At 30.5% G+C, this 24,182-nt stretch overlaps 1 protein-coding gene and 2 non-coding genes across 4 annotated transcripts in view; 2 read left to right on the top strand and 1 right to left on the bottom strand.

Moving 5' to 3' along the window:
• LOC126769242 (galanin receptor type 3) overlaps positions 1 to 24,182 on the top strand; it is a 56,323-nt gene that overhangs the window by 7,028 nt on the left and 25,113 nt on the right. The window lies entirely within an intron of this gene.
• On the bottom strand, positions 16,588 to 16,659 carry Trnah-gug (transfer RNA histidin (anticodon GUG)). The gene has a single exon. It is a non-coding gene; the product is annotated as a tRNA-His (tRNA).
• Trnah-gug (transfer RNA histidin (anticodon GUG)) lies at positions 16,948 to 17,019 on the top strand. Its single transcript has one exon. It is a non-coding gene; the product is annotated as a tRNA-His (tRNA).

The following is a 24,182-nucleotide window of genomic DNA, read 5'->3' as shown; positions in this document are numbered from 1 at the left end:
TTGTCTTTTTTAATTCCTTAAAAATTTAAAACTATATATATTTTAATTTCATTATTACTAATAGATAAAATTAATACTTAAATCTTAATCATTTAGAAACATTGTAAAGAAACCATGATGAGGAAACCGGATAGAACTCACGCGTTTTAACTGAATATCATGGGTTCGAATTCGGGCAAGCACCTCTGATTTCTCATTTGCTCAAGTTAGGTTGATATTCAACATCTTGTTCGGCGGTGAAGGAAAACGTTGCAAGGAAACCTGCATGTATTGGATAAAAATCGGCTACATGTGTATCCATCGACCCACACTGGTCCAACATGGTGGAATGAGCTCTAACCCTTCTCTTTAATAGAAGGCGTGGCCAGATCCTGGTAGTGGAAAACGTACAGTGGGACATATAAGCCCGCCTTTCTTGTTAAGGACATGATGGGAAACGATATATTATATTTTAATTAACTTATTTCTTTGTAATTGTACCGGATATTATCTTTCCTTTGGTGTGTATGCGTCCTTTGTTATACAAAATGACGCATCGAAGCGCAAAATTAGAGACTGTTTGTCTTTGTTTTGTAAATAAAATTATACGAATCAGAATAGGGGTTAAGAATACAGGTGATGTTTTGCATATACACCCAGAATCTGTTAGGATGGTAATTCGACAAAAGCCAATAGAGTTCAAACGTTTTACGACCTTTCCTAGGCAGTGTTATCACTGCCAAATTTCAAACGTCGGCTGCTACTGATAATATTAATTACCCAACGCACCCTGCGTTGGGTAATTAAATTATGAACCCATGACCGCAGGATCTGCAGCCTTATAAGTAAACCATAAGACAGTTAAGTGATATGATAGTCATATTTATATATTCACCTATGTAGGAATTATTAATTTATTCAACAATATTAATCATTTGTTAAATCAACTAATTCTTAAGCACACCACAAAACAACATTTTGTCTCGGATCGGAAGAGACTCACTTATAAACTTTATTAGCATAGATATTTGAACGGACAGATCAAATATCTCTGTCATGCAGAACAGAGAGATATATGAATAATTGATTTATTTAAATGTTTTATCCGAGATAGCTGAAATATGAATGAGATTGAATGTTGTTTCATAAAAATATTTTTGTTCCATGGATACGCTTTTGATAGAACTATAAACGAATGAAATAAAATTAATCACTGTCTGACTTGTCGATGATTTAATAATAAAAATTAAGATTTCCATAATAAGAACGTTCTTAAAGAATAAATGGTGATAATAATTTTATGCGACGTATGACTATAATGTTATTAAGATAAATTTATTTTACATTAAGTAAGTTTTGTAGAGTTGGTCGGACATATTAAATATATTTTTTTAATTTTAATTATACACAGTAAATGTATTTAAGGTTAAACAAATAGCAACAAGAAAATCATGATAATTTTAGTTGAATGTATTTGTCATATAGTATAAATCCTTAAGACTACGAGATACACTTAAGTCGTAGTATTAATGTTATAAGGGTAAGAAGCTCTACTTGGTGGTAAAGCTTTGTGCAAGACCCTGTTGATAGGTACCCGCTAATCAGATATTGTACTGCAAAAATTACAATACTTAATATATGGTTTTCCAGGAAGATTGAGATTTATAAAAAAATATAGAATATAATCACATCAAATAATGGATGCGGTAAGATATATATATATTATGCATATTGCAGCCTATGACTGCCTCGTTGGTCTAGTGGCTTGATGTAAGGCCGCAGACCCGGAGGTAATGGGTCCGTAATCGGTCCGGAGGATATTATTATTATTATTGTAGGCTATGCATAAGTGGAGATATCAATTATAATATAACAGATGTATGTTTAAGATCACACATAAAATGGACGAGAGCACAACAAGATTAGTATAAAACCTACTAGTGACATTCTTAAAAGCCAAATATTGTGATAACTATACAATTTAAATAATTTTATGTACTCACATTTTTGTATGATACGCATAAAGGTTGACTCAACACAGTGTACATCGTATAGCATCGTATAATATCGAAGTTATTTGCATATATTCTAGTACACATACAACCAAAGGGAAAATTTTGAATATTAATAGTGGACGTTGCTTCTGCTGATCAACGTATATTGAGTTCAGTATAAACTACAGACGGGAAAAGATTAAATAGCTTAGACCTAAAAAGAAACAGTGAAATAAAATCAGTGGTATTATATTATTTTTTCTTTCCAACTTTCTTGCTACATTAATTATTATATTACCATTTATAATTCTGTTACGATTGAAAAAGTATAAAGGTTGGAAATAAAGACATTAAATAATCTAAGTCAAGTTATGTTTCAAGTTAATTAATAAATTATATCTTTGATATTATAATATAATATTAATATTATTAATTACTAGTTTCCGCCCGCTGCTTCACACGCGTGTAACGTGAGAGGAGGTTTTCGAATTTGTAATATTTGTTAGGATAGAGACGTTCATGAAAATAATGGTTTATATATTAAACAGTTTTCGGCACCAGTGGCCGATTTCAAGTGTGTTCGAAAACTTGGAAGTGTCTTCATTTCGTTACTTTCATAATTCAATAGGATGGACTTCTGACACTATCGAGGAGAATTTAGGCGCAGGACCAACGGCTTTACGCGTTGGTTAAGACTTAACGATATACATATGGTTATTCCTCAATTCCGGATTTATATTTAAATTTTTTTATAGATAAACCCAATAACTTTTATTGATCCGACCTGAGATTCGAACCTGGGTTCTTTGGATCCAAAGTTATATTGTCTAGCTACTAATTCATTAGATTACTTATTAAAAGTAAATTATTTATAAATATACGTTAATATTACTTACTCTTTACGTCTTTAGTTACTAGCCAGATTTAAAAGGAGGATTTTTTTTTTAAATAATATAATTGAATTTGTAAATGGATGTTAAGTATTCAACAGTACAAAGCAGACCACTGAGTCTGCGTAGGCGGCGCCTACTTCAATATTCAAGCTCTAAATAGCAGTACTATTTATTGCTAAATAATAATTATAAAGTGAGCCAGTACAATTATAGATAGAGAGATAAGATTTCTATTTAAATTTCATAGTTCATATATTTATTAGACAGTGTGTTTACAGACATTATAATAAATTGCATAAATTTAACTGAAAATATTTTGACTGAATGAGATGTAACTTTTTCAAATGAATTTAAGGAAACACTGTTGGCCAAAGAAAAAACTAATACACTTGAAGGAAATACAAACTTTATTGTTTAATAGATATTTTTAAAAGACAATGTAAATATTTACTACCTGATGGCAAATAGACATCGCTGCTCGTAGACATTTGCATTCTTGACAATACCAATGCGCTGCCAAAAGTAATAACTTGTTATATTATTACGAAACTATTAAAATGATTTGTTTAAGTATGGTGTCATTCGAGCCTTCAATAATATCACTATCAAAAAGTAATAAAAACTGCTTACGAATGTAATAAATATTTTTCATTTGATTTTATATATTAAAATTTGATAATATTAAAGTGCTTTTGAAATCTAGAATATGAGGAAATGAAACGTCGATGTTGCACGGAAATTGAAAATTTTCGGTCCTAATATTATACTTACGGGACGCTTAAAAGTATATATAAAGAATTCAAAGTAAAAATAACGAAAAATATAATGTATTTGGTATTTGAACTTATCTAGATTGCCTTTACATATAATATTAATACTTTTGTAATTGCCTACAATTATTAATTTGAGTTCAGTATATTCTTTTATGAAAGAATAGATTGAAACTTAAGCACTTGCCAAATAACCTAACAAGAGAGTTGAATGATCTTTCATTTCCCGTACAAATATTACAGAACTCACTTTTGCGAATTGGGTCAAGAATTTTGGAATGCTTTGTAATTTACTTAAAACGTTATGGTATTATTACGTGATGTTATTATATAAAATTACTTTTAGCTCATTTTCGTTGCTTTTATCCTTATCCTAAAGGTTTGATCAACGATTTGCCTCTGGAATTATATTATTATAGGCTCTTTTAAACGTAACCGTTCAAACCTTTTCATACAAAATAAATAAAAGTTAAGTGAGTGAATAATAAAGATTCCATGAAAATTTATCTTATTTTTTTAATTAGCGATAAATATCACATATAAATACTTATTTTATGTGTCATTTAATTAATAATAAATTAGACACCCAACATTAATTTATTTACAGTGAAGATTGTTATTGATACAAAATCTTATCTTTAGTAGTCTATTAATGTGTAAATCTTGAAAAAAAAGCTTGCAGATATTACGAAAATTGACTAGCAATTTACGATAATACGAAAGAAAATAGTCAAATAATGTGTTTCCATAAATAAAAAGCTTAGAAATATTGTTTTAATCATTCAAAAACTTATATCACGATTCCATGGCTTTATTCCGTACAGTACAGTAACAGCCTGTAAATGTCCCACTGCTGGGCTAAGGCCTCCTCTCCCTTTTTTGAGGAGAAGGTTTGGAGCTTATTCCATCACGCTGCTCCAGTGCGGGTTGGTAGAATACACATGTGGCAGAATTTCGATGAAATTAGACACATGCAGGTTTCCTCACGATGTTTTCCTTCACCGAAAAGCACGAGATGAATTATAAACAGAAATTAAGCACATGTAAATTCAGAGGTGCTCGCCCGGGTTTGAACCCACGTTCATCGGTTAAGATTCACGCGTTCTTACCACTGGGCCATCTCGACTTTTATTCCGTATAAGTAGTATAAATTACTCTCTAACTCTAGTAGGTTATACGGAATAATTCACAATGTGTTGAAATAAATGACTTAAACAAGATAACAAACACAACACTCAACGCCGTTCCTTTAATCATGTATTTATTGATGTCGTATTAAGATCAGAAGTACATATGATTAACCGACTTCTTGTATAACCATTGAGTAGAATCGCTTTCCTGTGTTATTTAACTTAACTGCAATTTAAGTATATACTTTTGAGCATTAATAACTTTATTTCCAGCTCTGCTATACGACTCAAAAACTTTTGAAACTCATCAATACACATACTAATTAATTCTTTGATTGACTGAAAATTATCCTGCTAACTATGTCTAAGCATTTTCCATTAAATTTATAAAACTAATTTTTGAATTATGTATTTATTTACAATTTTCTTTTTTTTCTATTGCATAACTCTATATAAGATTGTAGTTCCTTAATATTGCTGAAAACTCAAATTTAGTCTAAAAAAATGAACCGAACCCGAACCGAAACAGCCTGTGAATGTCCCACTGCTGGGCTAAAGGCCTCCTCTCCTCATTTTGAGGAGAAGGTTTGGAGCTTATTCCACCACGCTGCTCCTATGCGGGTTGGTGAAATACACATGTGGCAGAATTTCAGTGAAATTAGACACATGCAGGTTTCCTCACGATGTTTTCTTTCACCGTAAAGCACGAGATGAATTATAATCACAAATTAAGCACATGAAAATTCAGTGGTGCTTGCCCGGGTTTGAACCCACGATCATCGGTTAAGATTCATGCGTTCTTACCACTGGGCCATCTCGGCAATTAAAAAAATGAGCATATTTCAAATATTTCGAACATACTTATCGTTAGGCTAACATTTTCAACATATGCACGAGCTGATTTGTTTTCGAGTGGATAACTCGCAGTACGAACATGTTTTATGTTTATCTGAAAGGGAAAATTATTGTTTCCTTTTGTCGCATGCGTCAACGATCCTGTTGTCACGTGTCACCTAAGTATTGTCCCTTCTTTTATTACGTAACCGAGTCCAGTCGGTAATTGTACGTTTTTTCTGTACGCACTTAGCCATCATTTATGTATACTTTTTGGTAACTTATCGTTGAAATATATTTTTGATACGAATCATCAAATAAGGAAAAACACCGCAATAAACTCGCTGTTACATAGGCATGAATTACTTTCTTGATTCAAGAAATATCTTTTCTTATCCAAAGTAAGCAGGTATCTTCTAGCTAATTTGTCACGGAGCTGATCCGTAGTCGAAACTGTCATGTTTAGGCTATCAGCAAAAGTGTAGACGATTCAAGTAGAGTAATTTCAATAAATATTTTAAATACTACCAGATAACTGATTCGTATTGGGAGAGCTATAATTGACCCATTATTCATATTAAGAGATTTGTCCTGTAAAGAAAAGTAAAAATCAAGGTCAATGAACATCTAGTAATGATCCTCATCTATTAGAGGAATACAAACCAGAACTTACTATCGGGAACAAGCAACGGTACAGTCTATTGTATGAGAGAAAAGGAGCATGACAAAAACATTTTCTTCGTAGTGCAATACCACTTATACTCGAATATAAAATTGATTGTGTGTTTCCTAATATGAGTTTTTATTTTAGGGTCGTAGTATACATCGTAGTTGCACATCCTTTATACCTTTAATTTTATAAGGATTATATTACTTCATTTTTTTTAAGCCACTCAACTATATAATATTGAATGTAATAATATTATCAATATTAATCTATATTTTTAACCTGGAAACAAGAACATTGACAGATACTCTTTTTGGCGGGAAGCTGATAGAACTTTGAATTCTTTTACGAGCATCGCCAATTGCGTGTTGAGATTTAGTTTTTACAACATTAACACAGCTGTTTCTATGTTATTTTTAGAATATTTACAGAATGACAGCATATTTAAATATTAAACTAACTTAAATATTCAATAAAATATTAAATATAATATGTACGTAAATGTTTTCTACAATTGGTTTCAGTTATAATTAATTACATCAACCCACGTGATAATTATTATAAAATTAATTTATTCGCTTAAACGGCTGTATTAATTAATAAAAATGTAGCTAAAAATATTAAATACACAGATTAGTCTTCCATTTTTAATAAATACAAGTCTAGTCTGATCAAATTAACAACTAACAAAGCAATTAAAAAATAAAGTTTGGATTTGGAATTATAGATAGTCAGAATTTTGATATTTATAATAATAATTAAAAATGTTTTCAATAGCGTCAAAAGCGACGAACACAAAGGGGTATAAGCCGTCTTTGTGCTATCGACATTTTAGTTAAAACAGTCCTATTGGAATATTGAAAATGATATTTAATAATAAATAATATCTTAGCCAAGAATGCTAACATATTATTATTATTTATTCTACCATTCTACGTGGTCGCGATTTGTACAATAGCTATTTTTAATTTATATAAGGCTTTAATCAAAAAATAAAAAGATCTTAAAAGAATAACGTACGAGAAGAAGTACACAAGTAAAAATCTTTAGTCTCAGATGAATCATATACGTCTTACCAATGACATATAAAAGACAATATAAATAATATAATTGAAAAAAGTACAAACACTAGAGTTCATATTCATTTTCAGCTTTAAGAAAAGATTTTCAACATTCATCTGATAGGGGTAGTGTCAGATATTAACAGATTTTCAAATTATTTAAAAAAATTATACGGGTATTTAGAAATCAAATTATACATTAATAATATTGATTCAACTATACAGGTCATAGAGTAGATACAGTAACAACCTTTTGGTGGATTTTAAAAATGAGCATCAAAAACAGGATTCTCTTTTAAAAGCTGTAATACAATATAGCCTTAAGTGCACGTCACTGGCTCGATCATCTTTAACCTTTTAGAATTACTATTCTAAACGTAAACATCTGCGTCTAACTTATTGTAACAAATTTAAAACAAATGTAGGTATAATCAGTTGTACTTATTTAATTATTTACAATCAGAAGTTCTCGATTATAGATTATTAAATATAAACTGCCATTACAATTGTAAAATATATATTGTAATTTTTATTTTACCAATACACAATAACCGCGTTTCATTATTTGTATAATCATACTGGCATATTTCTATTGCATATAAAACTAAAAGTGAAATTAGGATTATATCTGCATTTCTTTACTTTATGATTATCATATACATAGAATTGGTTGCGAGACTTATAAATTGAGTACTTCAGACTATAAGAAAATGTTGTTTTTTTTATAGAATAGGAAGGCGGACGAGCATATGGGCCACCTGTAGTAGGCCTTGTAGCTGTAATTACACTGGCTCACTCACCCTTCAAACCGGAACACAACAATACCAAGTGGGTGGTAGACGAGGTGCCAGACGAGCTTGCACAAAGCTCTACGACCAGTGTGCTTCGTGAGTGGCGAATTTGCATCTGAATAAATCCGAACTGAACGAATCTCTTGTGATCTGATAATTCTTGTGTCCCTTTTATGCATTTGCACAATCAGCAGGAAAGTAAGCCTATAAGATTTTTATGTGTGTAAATTTTATTTCGCAATAGAATTTTTCCTGAAACCAGATATTTAATCAGCAATTATTATTGTCTTTGTTAATTGTAGAATATGCTTAATATATATATATATATATATATATATATATATATATATATATATATATATATATATATAATTCAATTCTTCGTAGCTTATCTGGTTATAGAGTGTATTTAAATGAACATATATAATGATCACACTGTCAAACGAACTGCCTTCACACTTTTTCGGGGGTTAAAAGTATTATTTACACCGGACTGACATCAGACACTGATGGATGTTGTTATAAATACTATGAAAGGTTCTTTCGAATGATTGATCCGAAAAAATGTAAGTGTATTACGATGTTCAGTTAATTTATAATTTCCTATCTGTCCAACAGATAATTACAAAATGTTCTGCTTGATTAAACTAGTAAATACTTTAGTTTTAGATGGTTGTTAGGAGGTCATCAATGACACCTTCCAAAGCAAAATCATAAATGTATGTATTACCTTAAATATTTGATACCGCTGGTAATTGAGACCACACCTATATTTTATTTTGCCAGATACAAGTCAATGAAAATATAGTTTTTATTATAGTATTGTGGAGAAACGGAAATCTATATAATTATCTTTTAAATTAATCAGATCAAATAAGAATAAAAAATAAAATAAAAATAAGAATCAAAAGACGATTTAAATATTTATTATATATGTAAATTAAAAATAAACTACCTAGCATTCGTTGATTTTCGTTCAGGATAAATATTAATTAAATTGTATTTAGCTAATTAAAATACCCATGTTACTTAATTGTCGGAAAAGAGAAACCACTAACTTGTTGCTGGGTTTGGTCGGACCTACATTCCGAATAAGTTATAACATTAAATTAATATTATAAAATATCGATTCAAAAGTGCTTGTAAGAGCCTACTTTAATAAAGTTATTTTAAGTTTAATAAATATTATTGAATTGGTTTGATTTAAATTATTAAAATTATATGATTACAAAATTACATACATTACATTCTAAATGCTTCTTATTTTAAAATCCGACGCACGTATCACATTGATTGAGAACATAGATCATTTCCAAGATTTGCGAAAGCCCCGGTCCTTAACATTCCCTTGGTAATCCGATTTTGTTTAAATTATAACAACTTTATAACTTACAAAATACTCGTGACTATATTGAGTTAAGGATTTTTTTCTTTTCAATTGGTTTGAAATTATGTAATACGATGAGCTATAAAGCTAAAGTTATATTAATTTTAAGACTTAAGAAGGGTTTTTCGTTTAGGATATACTCTAAATTTTGAGTGAAACGCTTTATTCCGTATTATTTTCAATTTACTTTTTTTTTGGATAATTTATTAATATAAAATCCTATCGTATTTCTTATAATATCTATAAATCGAAAAAAAAAATTGTATTTACGATTTACGACGTATTTAAATTATAATCTGTTATTGTGTCACCAAACTCTATTTGAGTACCAAATTCCTATTATTTTCGTCCCCAAATTCTAAAAACCAAACTATGACTGACGAGACAGAGATACGGTTTTTAATATGAAAGACAATGTTGTTATCAGGATATACTCTAAATTTTGAGTGAAACGCTTTATTCCGTATTATTTTCAATTTACTTTTTTTTTTGGATAATTTATTAATATAAGATCCTATCGTATTTCTTATAATATCTATAAATCGAAAAAAAAAAATTGTATTTACGATTTACGACGTATTTAAATTATAATCTGTTATTGTGTCACCAAACTCTATTTGAGTACCAAATTCCTATTATTTTCGTCCCCAAATTCTAAAAACCAAACTATGACTGACGAGACAGAGATACGGTTTTTAATATGAAAGACAATGTTGTTATCAGGACTGCGAGCTTAACAATTTGAATAATCTAAATGATAACGAAAAGAGGAAACAAAATACTTATATTTTAATATTGTATTAGTTTTGCGAAATTTATATTTCTAAGATGCAGGCCACTTAAAAACAGACCTCGTTCAATTTTGTTTGTGTCTAAGCGCGAAAATAAACGAAATTATTCACTCAATACGGGGGTGCTTTCTCGTTTCGTCGCTTTGAATCGCTAAGCTGCTTAGTTGAATTAATAAGGGTTGCCTTTTTCTCACAAAAAATAAAATCGATTTAAAGCAGTCTTTAAACCATTAAATGTTATAAATTTATACATAAAAGAAAAGTGAAAGTGTTTTCTGTTTAAAAATACAAGAGAAAATGAGAGGTTTTTGAAATAATCGCTGTTACTTATGAAATGGCTTACTGCACAAACAAAATCTAAACAAAGTACGTACGTAGTACCTTGTATACTTATATTAATTATAAATAAAAGAATGAATATTGCTTTGGAATTACTTATTCAGATTTTATTGGTATCAAATATTTCACTAGCCGTAATTTTTAGGTTGTCATTTATTTTCAAAACAGTCTGTGATTTAAATTATTATGCGACTTTCGACCTCTCTCCCACAGTATGAAATAATATTGTATATCATATTTGTGAATAGTAATAACAGAAACATACACATTTATGTGAGGAACGTAAACTTTAGTGCAATTCCAGCGTTGAACTTTTCTTTGTAATAAACAAGTCGTTTTATTTACAAGCATAGTACACTGATTCGAGATTACCCAAATTTTGTCATCTCTCTTGTGTGAGCTTAAAATAAGCTTGGATTATTTTTGTATGAGCTATGTTTAACTTTAATTTTAACTCTCATACAAAGCTTTAGTTATTTTTTAGTGACAAATAATGTGTCTCCGTACGAATGCAAGGAAAACATGTCAGTTATTATATTACAAACGTACAATTTTATATAAATAGAATTTAATTATCTATATTAAAGCCTTAAATAAATACAAATAAAAATTAAAAATAGTTACTGTACAAATCGTGTAAAATAGTGCCAAGAATGCCAACATTTCTCCTTTGAATACGAATTCCGATTCTCTTAGCAAAAATTAACAAATGATTTATTTCTTTCATGAAGTTTTAAATGCAAGCTTATAAATATATTTTAGTTTAACATTAACCCTTTTTCATTGAACTCCACAATTAAAATCAATACTAAATGTTATTTAATGTATAATGACATAAATATTACGACAATCATCATAATTAGTCCCTCATTAAAAAAAAAATATTAATGTATTCGGGTAAAATAGCAATACTTAATCAGATGACTGATGATAACATTCCCTAAAACTTTTCCAAAGAGGCTGTAGTAGAACATTGCAGTTGAGAGGAGTTAATAGCATGCGTTTTACTTGAACTTCTATTTTATAATTTAAAAAAATATCAAAGTAATATTGAGATCAAAATTACATAGCAAGCATCTATTTGTCTCAGAAACTTAAGCGTCACATTACGAGGCGTTACGACGTGTAGCCTAGATCATTGCTCAGGCACGTGTAAAATTGAACTTGACGCGTAAACATTGACTCAATTTATCTTTCTCGAAGAATTTTGGATCAAATATTTGCCTTTAGTTACGTAGGTAAAAAAGTCTTTGATCGTTCGTGCTACGGATAAGAAATCATACCTAATGTAGGTATGTGTGTAGTACATACGTAAAAAGCATACTACTACATAATCCCTATTCTTAAAGACATTGCTAATATACATATTTACCTTTTCAACTTATTGAAGTTAATTATAATAATTAAGTAATACCTTGACTAAAGAATGGGCAGACATCAACCAAAACTAATATTAAATGTGTTTGATATTTCCTAAATTCAAATTCAAATTTTGGTTTAAATATATCCTGGGTACACAAATAAATAGGCAAATTAATAAAATAAATATAAAAGATATTAAACTTTTCAAAGTGAAAAATTGACTACTTTTCTAGAATTAAAAACACATGTCGAATGATCCTTACACAAACTCGACATCGTTTGAAATTTCATAATTGCCAACGTCATTTTTCATTCATAAATTGCCCGCTCAGCGCCTGTAATATCCCACTGAGGGTTTTACAACAAGGTAACGTTATAAGCCATTATGAACAGTTCTTTGCGTTATTGGATTTGGTTGGATAGATTATTAACCAAATTTGACAAAAATTATCCCGAAAATTTCATTCGCCTGAAGTTTCAGGTCAGTCTTCTTTTCGAAACCGGTCTAGTGACTTTAATATTGACTACAAATAAGTAATGATTCTATATATTTGAAATGAATTTGACTTAATTTAATTGAATATATCGTGTACAATGTTTTGTCGTTAGTTAGCAATGGTAAAATCCGAGTTCGTTAAAAATACACCCAATAGAAATCACTAAAACAACCAATCATGTGTATAGAATTAAAAAACAAATAATGAGATTTGCGGCATGCAAATATCGAATAACGTCATCGAACAATGCCATACAAACTCTATTCCTCTACTATATATTCAGAGCACGTCAATGCTATTTGCCAACTAAGCTCTCGTTATTCCACGCCTCGATTTGGTCACAAGTATTTTAATCTGTAGACATTGCAGTTTTAATTGTTTCATAAGAGCATCAAAAATTTCATATATTTAATAGTATAACAATTTGCAAAGAAGAATTTTATTTTCTTAACGTGATCAAGTCGTTTAGCGCGGAAAAAACTAACATTGAAATGAGGGTTATTCTCTCTATTTGTCAGATTTATTCAGATTTATTTAAAATTACAAAATTAACAATGTAACAAACAATCAGAAACAAAAAAATGAAACAGCACTCGGTTCGGGAAACCGGAAACAGTATGGTACTCTTTATTTACATACAAAAGTTGTGCGATTAAAGTGAAAAGTTCGTGGTAATATTACTCAAACAGAAATAAAATTATAACAATATATCGTTTTGGGTTCTTCATTTTATAGAAAAAGCCTAATCAAATTATTATTTTTAACCATACTATTTCTTTAATTTTTCATAAACTTTATGTAATATATGTCCATATATTTTTATTAAATATACATTTTTAAGCTATTCCACTAATATTTATGCTGGTATTACAGCCCATACCCAGCTGACACACAAGTGCAAGTGCGTATGCGCCAACAATTTACTGGTGGTAGGGCTTTGTGCAAGCTCGTCTGGGTAGGTACCACCCACTCATCAGATATTCTACCGCAAAATAGCAATACTTGATATTGTTGTGTTCCGGTTTGAAGGGTGAGTGAGCCAGTGTAATTACAGGCACAAGGGACATAAAATCTTAGTTCCCAAGGTTGGTGGCGCATTGGCTATAAGCGATGGTTGACATTTCTTACAATGCCAATGTCTAAGAGCGTTTGGTGACCACTTACCATCAGGTGGTCCATATGCTCGTCCACCTTCCTATTCTATAAAAAAAAAAAAAAAAACAAAATACTCTGGTCAGATGAGGATATTACAGTATTAATAATTGGTGAAGCCTTTTAATTATGTATAAATATAATCTCATATGTAAAAATCAATTACGGTATATCTTTTTGAGATTAGACTCCGATACCGCATGGAGAAATATGGAGAAGAATTTTATATTATACACTTTATGCTGCAGCATATCAAATTTTATACCGCTCAACCATCCGCCATGATAATTAAGATATATAAAATAATAGCTAGTAAATAAGGTTATTGATTTATACAAATAAATTGAAATGTGTTCATAAATTGCAGACTAACCGTAACTACCCAAAACTCTAAATAAAATATTCATCTAAAATTGATTTTTGTGACCTTTGAAATTTTGTAACCGATTTTGGTAATGGGTCGAAATTAAATAAATAGCGTTTAAAAATTAACTTATTATCCGATTATACATGAGGAACATTCGTTTAACAATATCACAGACAGAAGACATGGACAAAAAGTACATTCCATAAACCCATACATAATAATAAGTAAAATTTAAAAATGAATTAATACGTAGTTTTGAACTTCTCTGAACTTGTCAGTTTTTAGTTCAAATTATTAAGTAATGTAAGATACCACTGGTGGTGGGCTTTGTGCAAGCTCGTCTGGGTAGGTACCACCTACTCATCAGATATTCTACCGCAAAACAGCAATACTTGATATTGTTGTGTTCCGGTTTGAAGGGTGAGTGAGCCAGTGTAATTACAGGCACAAGGGACATAAAATCTTAGTTCCCAAGGTTGGTGGCGCATTGGCTATAAGCGATGGTTGACATTTCTTAGAATGCCAATGTCTAAGGGCGTTTGGTGACCACTTACCATCAGGTGGCCCATATGCTCGTCCACCTTCCTATTCTATAAAAAAAAAAAGATGAATTCAAAGTACCTTTTGTTAACTTCCACCATAAAGGACCAGAGACTAGAGAAAGATAAATATAATAATAGACGTTCCAGATCATGCATACTACTTATAGACAAGTATTATGGACGACAAATGCTATTATTAGGAACATTTTATTCATATGAAATTGTCTTCATTGGTATTTGGTGCGTTTAATAAAATTATCTTTTTATAAATGTTGATGGGTAACATAGTTGTATATATAATGTACTCGCCCGTTAAGTCCTGATTGATGTGTTGAGGTCCGCAATTTTATTTATATAGCGTGGCTTCTCTTCAACTTTTGTTTTTCTTTTTTTTGTGTTTGTATTTTCTTTTTGGTGTGTGCAATAAATTTGTTTGTTTAATAATAATCATAAATAATAATAGTTTTTTTTATATATCACAATCAATATCGATGTGATGTCATTGCAGATTCTTCGTTATGTACTGTGTTTACAATTAGTTTCTAATAGACTTGAAATTATAAACATACTAACCTAATATTTTATTATTATTTATAAAGTTTTTATATGCATATAATGTAAATATAATTCATAACGGTTAACAGTCAGTTTACAGTCTTGCTAGATTTATTATAGTTTAATGGTAAATAAAATTATCCGGTGACACAATGTGTCGTGTTGAATATATTTGTGAAAACGACTTTTTAAAGAAGAATACATAAATAGCTACCACTTATAATTATGATATTAAGAATGTAAGATTTTTTGTGACATTTGTAGCAGTAATGCCGCTTTTAAAATTTAATAGTAATTTCAGTCATTTCAAAATTAAGCGTGAGTAAGTCTTTTAGCATTCTACATAAGCTCTGGTGGCTAAAGATCGTATTTGTAACTTCCAAATCTTATAACTTTGTATATTCATACATTCGCTTTCAAATCATTTCATACAATTAAATTCAAATAGCTTTTTAAGCAACAAAAAGTTTAGCAAGATTCGAAGTTACTGAAATTCTTTTTAAACTTTGCACCCCAAACGTTGATGAATATCTCTTCTACTTCGTAAAATATTCTTAACAATAAATGTTTTAGAACCGAGATTATTTATATACGCAGCGGCTGCGTAGGGCTTTTATTTCACTAGAAATATTGCTGCAAGTAGCGAAATATAAGCTTAGCTGCTTAAACGTTACATACATATGGTCACTAGTTTCTGTCTGCGTGGTGCTAGGTGGTGGGCAGGTTGAAGGCTCTAGTGACGTTGCGCGACCGTCTCTGGAGGAACCAGGGCTGGTTATTTTGTATGTTTGTAAAAATAATTATTGTAAGCTAATAATATACATTATTGTATGAACGTCAAAGACCGCAGTGTCATAGCAAAGAGACATAAGATTTATAAAATTTGGATTGATAGCGCAGATTTGCGCTATTAATCCAATAGATGGCAAGTATTATTAAAATTAAAGATAACAGAGGCTCAATCCGTCTTGAGGCTCCAAAGTTATTTTCCTTAATCTTCAAAGTAAAAGTTTACAACTATGCGAAATACGTCTTCCAATCATCCGTCACAAAGTTGAACGAAAATTCTTCTGAATCAAGGATTGTTTGTAATTCTATGGAAACTTTGATTCGCCATGGGGGTAAATGTCGATTTCCTTTATACCGTTTATTTAAGATGTAATAAAAAAATAATGTGTGTGTTTCTTTATTCTTATCAAAATTGATAACAGATATGGCAGTATGTTGGAGCTTCGTGTTGCTTAAAATTGCTTGAGAAATTGGTAAAGGTAATTATAATGTAAAAATAAAAAATGTAAATACCATAGGAGGTGCAAGTCGCATTGCATAATTGTTTACAAAAATTAAAGATACTTTCATAGCAACCCAGGTAAATGCCAGGGAATTTATATTTCTTAGTTTGTAATATCGTTAATAACAGCTTAAAATTTAAATAACAAAATAAAAAAAGTTTGTTCCGCCATGACAGCTGTTTGCTGCCGTGACCAGGATTCGAACCTGGGTTACTACGGCCACAACGTAGGGTCCTAACCACTAGACGATCACGGCTGTTGGAACCGGTGAATGTAATAACTAAAAATGCCAACTCTTTCGGAGCATTTCATTTAAAATTCAACGCGGTCACGTCGTCGACTATAAAAAATAAGCGAACAATAAAGCACTCTAATTTAGTCTCAATTTCTCTTTTTTTAATCGTCAAAATAAATAACCCCACCAAAGTTAAAGGTAACTTGTCTCTTTTTATACCGTCACGTTTTTGTCTTTTAAATTGTATCGCTTATTAGTGAAATGTGAATGCAGTTGGATTATTGAACATTTTTGGTACATGCTTCGGTAGCCGTGATCGTCTAGTGGTTAGGACCCTACGTTGTGGCCGTAGTAACCCAGGTTCGAATCCTGGTCACGGCAGCTAAAAGCTGTCATGGCGGAGCTATATTTTTTAGTACTTTTTTTAATCTTCAAACATGGACGCTAAGCTAATATAATAGTAAGCGAAGTAAGGTCTTAAGAGTACTCTTAAATCGTCATTTCATAATAATTAATTAAAAGTAAAGCTATTCCTGATTCGAAACCTGTATACCGCCGATAAGAAGAGATATACACCACAGCTTTCAAACGGTAAAGTTTTACGTAGTAGTACTTTACGAATAACCAAAACATACTAAGATAACATAGATTCCGTACGACCAAAGCTACGGAGCTTAGGAATTTTATTCATGCTCACTATATACATAAATATATGAGAAAATGCCGGTTCTGGTTAGAACTGCACTAAATTCCTTCACAAAGCAGGAAATCCATAGCAAAGTATTTCATTCTAAAATAATAAAATTGTAATAAAATTGTGTATTAAATATTTGGAAAAAAAAAGAATATCGGGTCTTTATTAAAGCAATAGAAAACAAAACAACAGTTTTTGGAATTTTTGTCTGTCTGTCTATATGTTTGTACCTACATCACGCAAAAACTGCTGCACGGAAATGAAATATTGACTAAATTAACACAGATTTTGAGAAAACTAGTGCCGCAATTACATGAGCTGAAGATGAGTTAGTCGATGTGTATAGTTGTTACTCCAAAAAAAAAACATAGACGGCACTGTTTATATTTCAAAGGTTTGTCTCAATCGATTTCAACCGATTACAATAAATCTCATACTACCAAAACAATATTTAGCTTTGTTTCATCGAAAACAAAAGTCGAAAAAAAGTAGCCAAAAAATCGAATAGAATAGAAGGACACACAAAGTAAAACAGAAATTACAAATAAAAACAGGGCGACCCTATTGCTAGCTTTTTCCTATGGCAAAATATAATTATTTGTCGAGACTATTATTTATTTGTTTGTAGATAAACTCAAAAACTTATAAACTGATTTTAAAAATTCTAACGTCTACAGAAATTTAATTCAGTAGGGTAAAATCGGTGGGTAACAGAATATATATATTTTTTTATTTAGATATTCCTACGAAAATTGCAATAAAGTATATCAACGTTTATTTTTTCATATAAAAGTCATTCAGCGCTGCGAAAACTATTGATGATACCTAAAATAATGTATTACATGATCATAGTAATCATTACATCTAACTATTAACAATAACTGTTTTTTGTTTGTTTGTTGCAAATTAGTCAATAACAATACAAAACTTAAAATAAAATGATAGCAGCTAAAAATCTCTAAGGTTTATACTATATATATATATGGTAGATAAGTAGATACCATCGTCGTCCCTTTATATATAATAAATAAGTTACTTTATATAGTTGACTTACCAAATAAAAAAAGTCTGTATTTTATCACAAATCAAGTTCCAAATATCTTATTTGATTTACTTTAGCTAATGAAAATGAAAATAAAATAATTACATTGTAATAATCTATTTATAATACTATATTAAGTATTTTAAAAACAAAACCTCCCTGTTATTAACTACAAAACATTACATTAACATTAACAGAAGATTTAGTTGATTGACTTTGCCGTTAGAAGTGAAGACAATTTCGAATCTTGCTACTTTAATGTCCATTTCAGATAGTAAATCAGACATTATTTATGCTGGCGCCAGTAAGACCGTACCATCTTGGCTTCCAGCCAGCTTTAAATGATAACTACCATCCTGGATACCAAAAAAGTACAACATAATAAGGAATAGAAAAAAAACCGGTGTATAACTTCACTCAAAAAGGATTTAGAAGTATGTTTAACCATAATAAGTATAAAAATCTTTATGAAGAGGTTCAGTGTTACATAGAGCTTAACCGAAGTTTGCGGGAATCAGGGTAGCACCACTGATTTTTTATTATGTTGAAATTATATTTGTGCCTGACAAATTTTGTAGATGGGTCGGGAAAATGTTTTCGAACATGTCGTATTAATTTGTCGATTAATCAAAAATAAAAATTAATTTCAAATATTTTGAGAAGGAATTTTTCCTACAATTGGGGAAATAAGAAAGGTTGTTGTGCACGGAGCAAGAAAATCATCATTGATAGAACACACAATATATATTAACTCAAAGTTCCTTTTTTTTAAATCATTTCATACATTGTTTTTTTTATTTATGTATAAAATAATTAAATAATATCAAGGTACGTCCAACTAACAAAGTACATGCAACTCGGAGATGTATATTCTCGAACCGCAGAGGAAATTATACTCCATCTTGGGTTATCAAGTGGCGAGAACATGGCTTGTGTTTCGAATTCTTATATACCTCATTATTATGCCAGCATTGCAGCTGCTCATTAGCTTGCTGTAACTACATTCATTAAGTAGCTCAAAATCAGTAATGTATTGACTGCCATTGTAATGCCAAGAACAATATTATTCTCACCGAAAAAAGTGTAAAATAATATATAGCTGTCGTGTACGCCGTCACGTACTAGATGAATACTCAAGTTGAGTGAGACCGTTGTTTGATAAGAATTCTCTAAAACTGTTTCAACAATGGTCGCGTGCTAACAATAGAAATGTTGCGGTCCGTCCACAATTTGGGTAGCTTTTTGTAATATTTTAGATTTTTTTTCAGAAGCCATAAAACAAATAAATTAAATTTAATAAACACTGAAATTCTGCCACATGTATATTCCACCAACCCGCATTGGAGCAGCGTGGTGGAATAAGCTCCAAACCTTCTCCTCAAAAAGAGGAGAGGAGGCCTTAAGCCCAGCTGTGGGACATTCACAGGCTGTTACTGTTACGGTTAAGACAAATAAAAACTTTAATTTTACAATACAAAAAATACTGAACGGATTTTCATACGATTTTCACTAATGGACGGAGTGATTCATGTGGAATAATAGTTAAAGGTTTTGTGTATTTTAGAATTGTTAAATATGATGATGATTGTTGAAGATGTCGGGAAAAATCATCAAGACTGGGAGCTTTATCAAAGCTGGAATATATTACGATATATACGAGTATATATTTCATAAATATAAAAAACAAGAATTTCTATGCGAAACTGAAAACAATAACAAAATATGTAAACTTCGAAAGAATTCATTTACATAACCGACTTATATAAATAATCACAACTTTTTTTTCAAATTTTTAAACGATTTAGTTAATTTTACAATAAAATAAGAATAAATTAAAAATAACTTCTCAAAAAGACGTTATGAGAAGTATTTTAGATATAGATAGAGCTACAAAAATACTTACTAATTATTATAATACGTTTGAAAGATGGAAAAAATATATTATAAAAAATATGTTGTATCAGATTTTTTTTTTTTGATAATCGATTGCGATCGGTGTAGCCGCAATATAAATTTACAAAATTTTGTGAAGGTTACGTTATTTATTTTTATAAATGTTTACTGGATATTTTAAAAAGGAGGAACAGTAATGCTTAGTGTTTCGTTGTTTGTCTGTCTTTTAAGCAGTACGTTATATCTCAAGGGAGTGACGTAATGTTCTCCTCTGACGTATCGTTAGCGATGTCACTAAAGCCGTGCTTTTCGCTTTATCGAGAGCACTCAACTGTATCAAAGCCTTCACGTGCATACTAACAATAGCGGATAATGAATGCAGAATCCGATCATTTTAATCAAAAGATATTAGAATGATAATGAGAAAAACTCCGCCCATTTTCAGTATATCGTATCATAACAAACCTATCGTATGAGACTAGACAAACCATAGCAATGCACCTATGCCCTACAATTCGAGTAGCTAACGAATAACTGTTAAAAAATAACTCCATCATCAGAAAAAAACAATAATAATATTATTGAATTATCATCCAAATTGCACATACCTATTTGATATCAAACGACAATTAGGGACGGTTAAAATTGTCTCCAAGTGATCAAAATGTGTGAGAAAAATATGACAACTTTCACTTTCATTTTTATCAGCCTAGCCCAAATCTTTCGTACTAGATAAACTGGTAAACTTCGGCAGAGATAAATTTAGCTAGTCCATCTCAACCTCCCATGGGTATGTAATGAGGGTGGAGTAAAGAAATTTTGGTTAAGCGCATCTATCAACTGAGTAAGTGCTTTAACTGCCCACATGGTAGCGAGGAATAAGAAGTAAGTAAGTAAGTAAGTAAAGTCCTGTGAACGTTCCACTGCTGGGCTAAGGCCTCTCCTTTTTGAGGAAAAAGCTTGGAGTTTATTCCAGAACGCTACTTAAATGCTGGTTGGTGGAATACACATGAGACAGAATTTCAGTGAGATTATACACATGCAGGTTTCCTCACGATCGATGTTTTTCTTCACCATCATCTATGAGATTAATTATAAACACAAATTAAGTATATGAAAATTCAGTGGTGCTTGCCTAGCATATGTTTGAGCCACTTGGCCACCTCGGCGAGAAATAAACTTGGCAAAAGAATTTCCCAACTTAAGCGTAAGGCAGGCGGCATGCAAAAGTCAGTCCAATCTTTTAAATGCGGCTTACTCTATGTACCGACCAAAATAAAAGTGATAAAGGTCAATGAATTATGGTGAATGGTTGTTATATTACTAAGGTAACTAATTTTAATTTTTTATGTACACCATTTTTAGGCACATATAATAGTAATTTTTCATGGTGAAGGCTTTAGGTTTATAGTATATCATAGACTAGAACACTAGAATTCCATATATATCATGTTGTTTTCAACTATAAATAATGTCGAGTATTCTTTTTTTATATACTATGATCACAACAACAGAGTTTCGTAATCTTTTATTGTACATCATTCAGACTTTGTCAAGGATCAATCTTGATTCTCGAAGCTCTTAGATGTTTTTGACAATAGTGATATTAAGTAACTCTAGCATGAACCGTTTTTTCATCCACGAGTATAATAATTTGTCTTGCCACAGCGTCTCAGTGCGCAGTTAAGATAAAAGACAATTTATCTCTATCTTTTCCTGTCTCCAAGCTTCAGTCGTTGTCAATATAATTGTTGTCTTTTACGCGAAAGATGTTTATTCCTGATTTGATTAAAATATACAGTCACAAATATTAAAATATTCCATACTTGTCTTTTTTTATATTCCAGTAAAATAAATAAAGTGAGACAAGTATATCTAATGATATACTTACTATTAATTTCACACTAATGTGTTAAATTAAATGTAATCGATGTCGCATACAACTTTCTAGCATTACGCAATCGTGTTTTAGCGGCGAGCTTAGATTTTGTCCTTATGGATTGGCTGTACAATATTTAAGATAGGTATATATCAAAACTATTAAATTTAATAATTCGCTTTGTGTTGTAAGTCAATATCTGGCCGGATTGCATAAATAAACGACGCAAACTGGAAAATGCATGTCATTAACATCCTGAATGACGCGTCAGATAACCGTGCGACTTGTTTATTCCATATTTTACGAATTTGCGGATAGTTTGTTTTCATAATTGGTATTTCTCTAATGTTTTCGTAATTATTGATAAGTTAAATTTATGAAATGGTGACCTACTAATTTGTAGACGACATGGGAGAGGATAGTAGAGGGAACTGGGATTTGAGCTATATAGCAAGCATGCTATATGGTTTATCTGCTCAGATGCACTTTTATAGCTGTAAAAGTACATGTAACTTCCACAAGGAAATTAAAATTGAATTAATAAATTGAGTGTAAACTCAGATATTGTATTTTATATTGGGTTGTTTTGTATATTAATAGTGTAAAGTTACTAGAAACGAAACAAAAAGAAGCAACAATGATTAAACATCCAAAATACTAAATTGAAGTTATTTTTCAACAAATCATTAAAGTGTTACTGAAAGTTAACAATAAAACAGAAATTTGTCGAGTATAGTCAATCTCTCATTACCGTCGAAACTAGGCAAACTAACTAAGGCTAAATTCATTCTAAAGGCAAGTTAGATGTAACCATCTAACTTGCCTTTAGAATGAATTTACCACCTCTTCCAAATCTGTAACTATGCCATTAAATATAACCATATGATATCTATATTGAAATGGTTTTTATATTAAGATTGACAAAATTAACGTTGTTAAAGTAAATGTTTATTAGAAGTAGCAAATTTAAAATTAAAATATAATATTGTATTTGAGTTTTAACTGCAATCAAATGTTGATTTTTGTTAGAGTACATGTGTGCAGTCATGAGCTGATCAGGAGCTTCGCGCGCCCTCCGACGTCGACTGCACGAGTTTTTTTCGCCTACTTCCATTCCACTTTTATTGTTTTTATATTTGATTTTGGTGCAAGCAAACTACAATATATTGATCGAAGCTTTTCAATTTTATATTTGTGTAGAGACTAAGTAATCCTACGTTGTTATAAAATGAAATGCATCATCACGATTAAAATGTATGTACTTACTACTTACTTTTTATCTTGACGCTAAACAGCCGTGTAATAAGTTTAAAGTATGTATCTGTGTGTCTGTATAAAGCAGAGTCCTTAATTTTTTTTGTTAATATTAAAGAAGCTCAGCTGAATTTTGAACATTAAAATTTTATATTGCATTTAAGAATAAAAAATGTTATTCTTATCACATAAAAGCACATTGATATTGAAAATACAAAAAAGTATTCAAACGTAACGCACCAGTCGTGTAACTGTATTAAATGTTTTGCAACTCGCATGGTGTCGTTAATTGGCGGAATCGGCTTTTCCGACATGTATAATGCCTTGATCTTGAATGACTATTGAGCGATTATAGGCATTTAATTTATATATCTTGACAACTCAAAACTATTTTATTTATTATTTCACCAAGTTGTTACTAACACAACGGCGTAACGTTTTAAATCGGGCCTACCATATGCGCGAATGAAATAATTAATAATATTTATTCTTACTATAACTATTTGTAGTGGTTTGTTTTCTTATATTACAACTAATTTATTTTATACTATTTGTCTGAGTCGGTCAGTACCGCTTCCTTGGTCGCAGTACTATGCCGCTGGGTGACATAGAGTGATAGTCGCTTGTCAAGTTGTCACACAATACGTTCACAATATTTATTATCTTTGAAAATATTATATGCGTGAGCTAAAACCCAATAAATTTTCTCTTTACTTTGTAAGAGTAAACTTTTTCTTTCCGATCGATCTTGTCAATTACATATTGAAATACTTTTTTTTTAC

The sequence above is a fragment of the Nymphalis io genome, chromosome 1, assembly GCF_905147045.1.
Source record: "Nymphalis io chromosome 1, ilAglIoxx1.1, whole genome shotgun sequence".
In the NCBI taxonomy this organism is placed as follows: Eukaryota; Metazoa; Arthropoda; class Insecta; order Lepidoptera; family Nymphalidae; genus Nymphalis; species Nymphalis io.
Note: the sequence above shows the minus strand (reverse complement) of the source record. Positions and strands in the feature narration are given on the sequence as shown.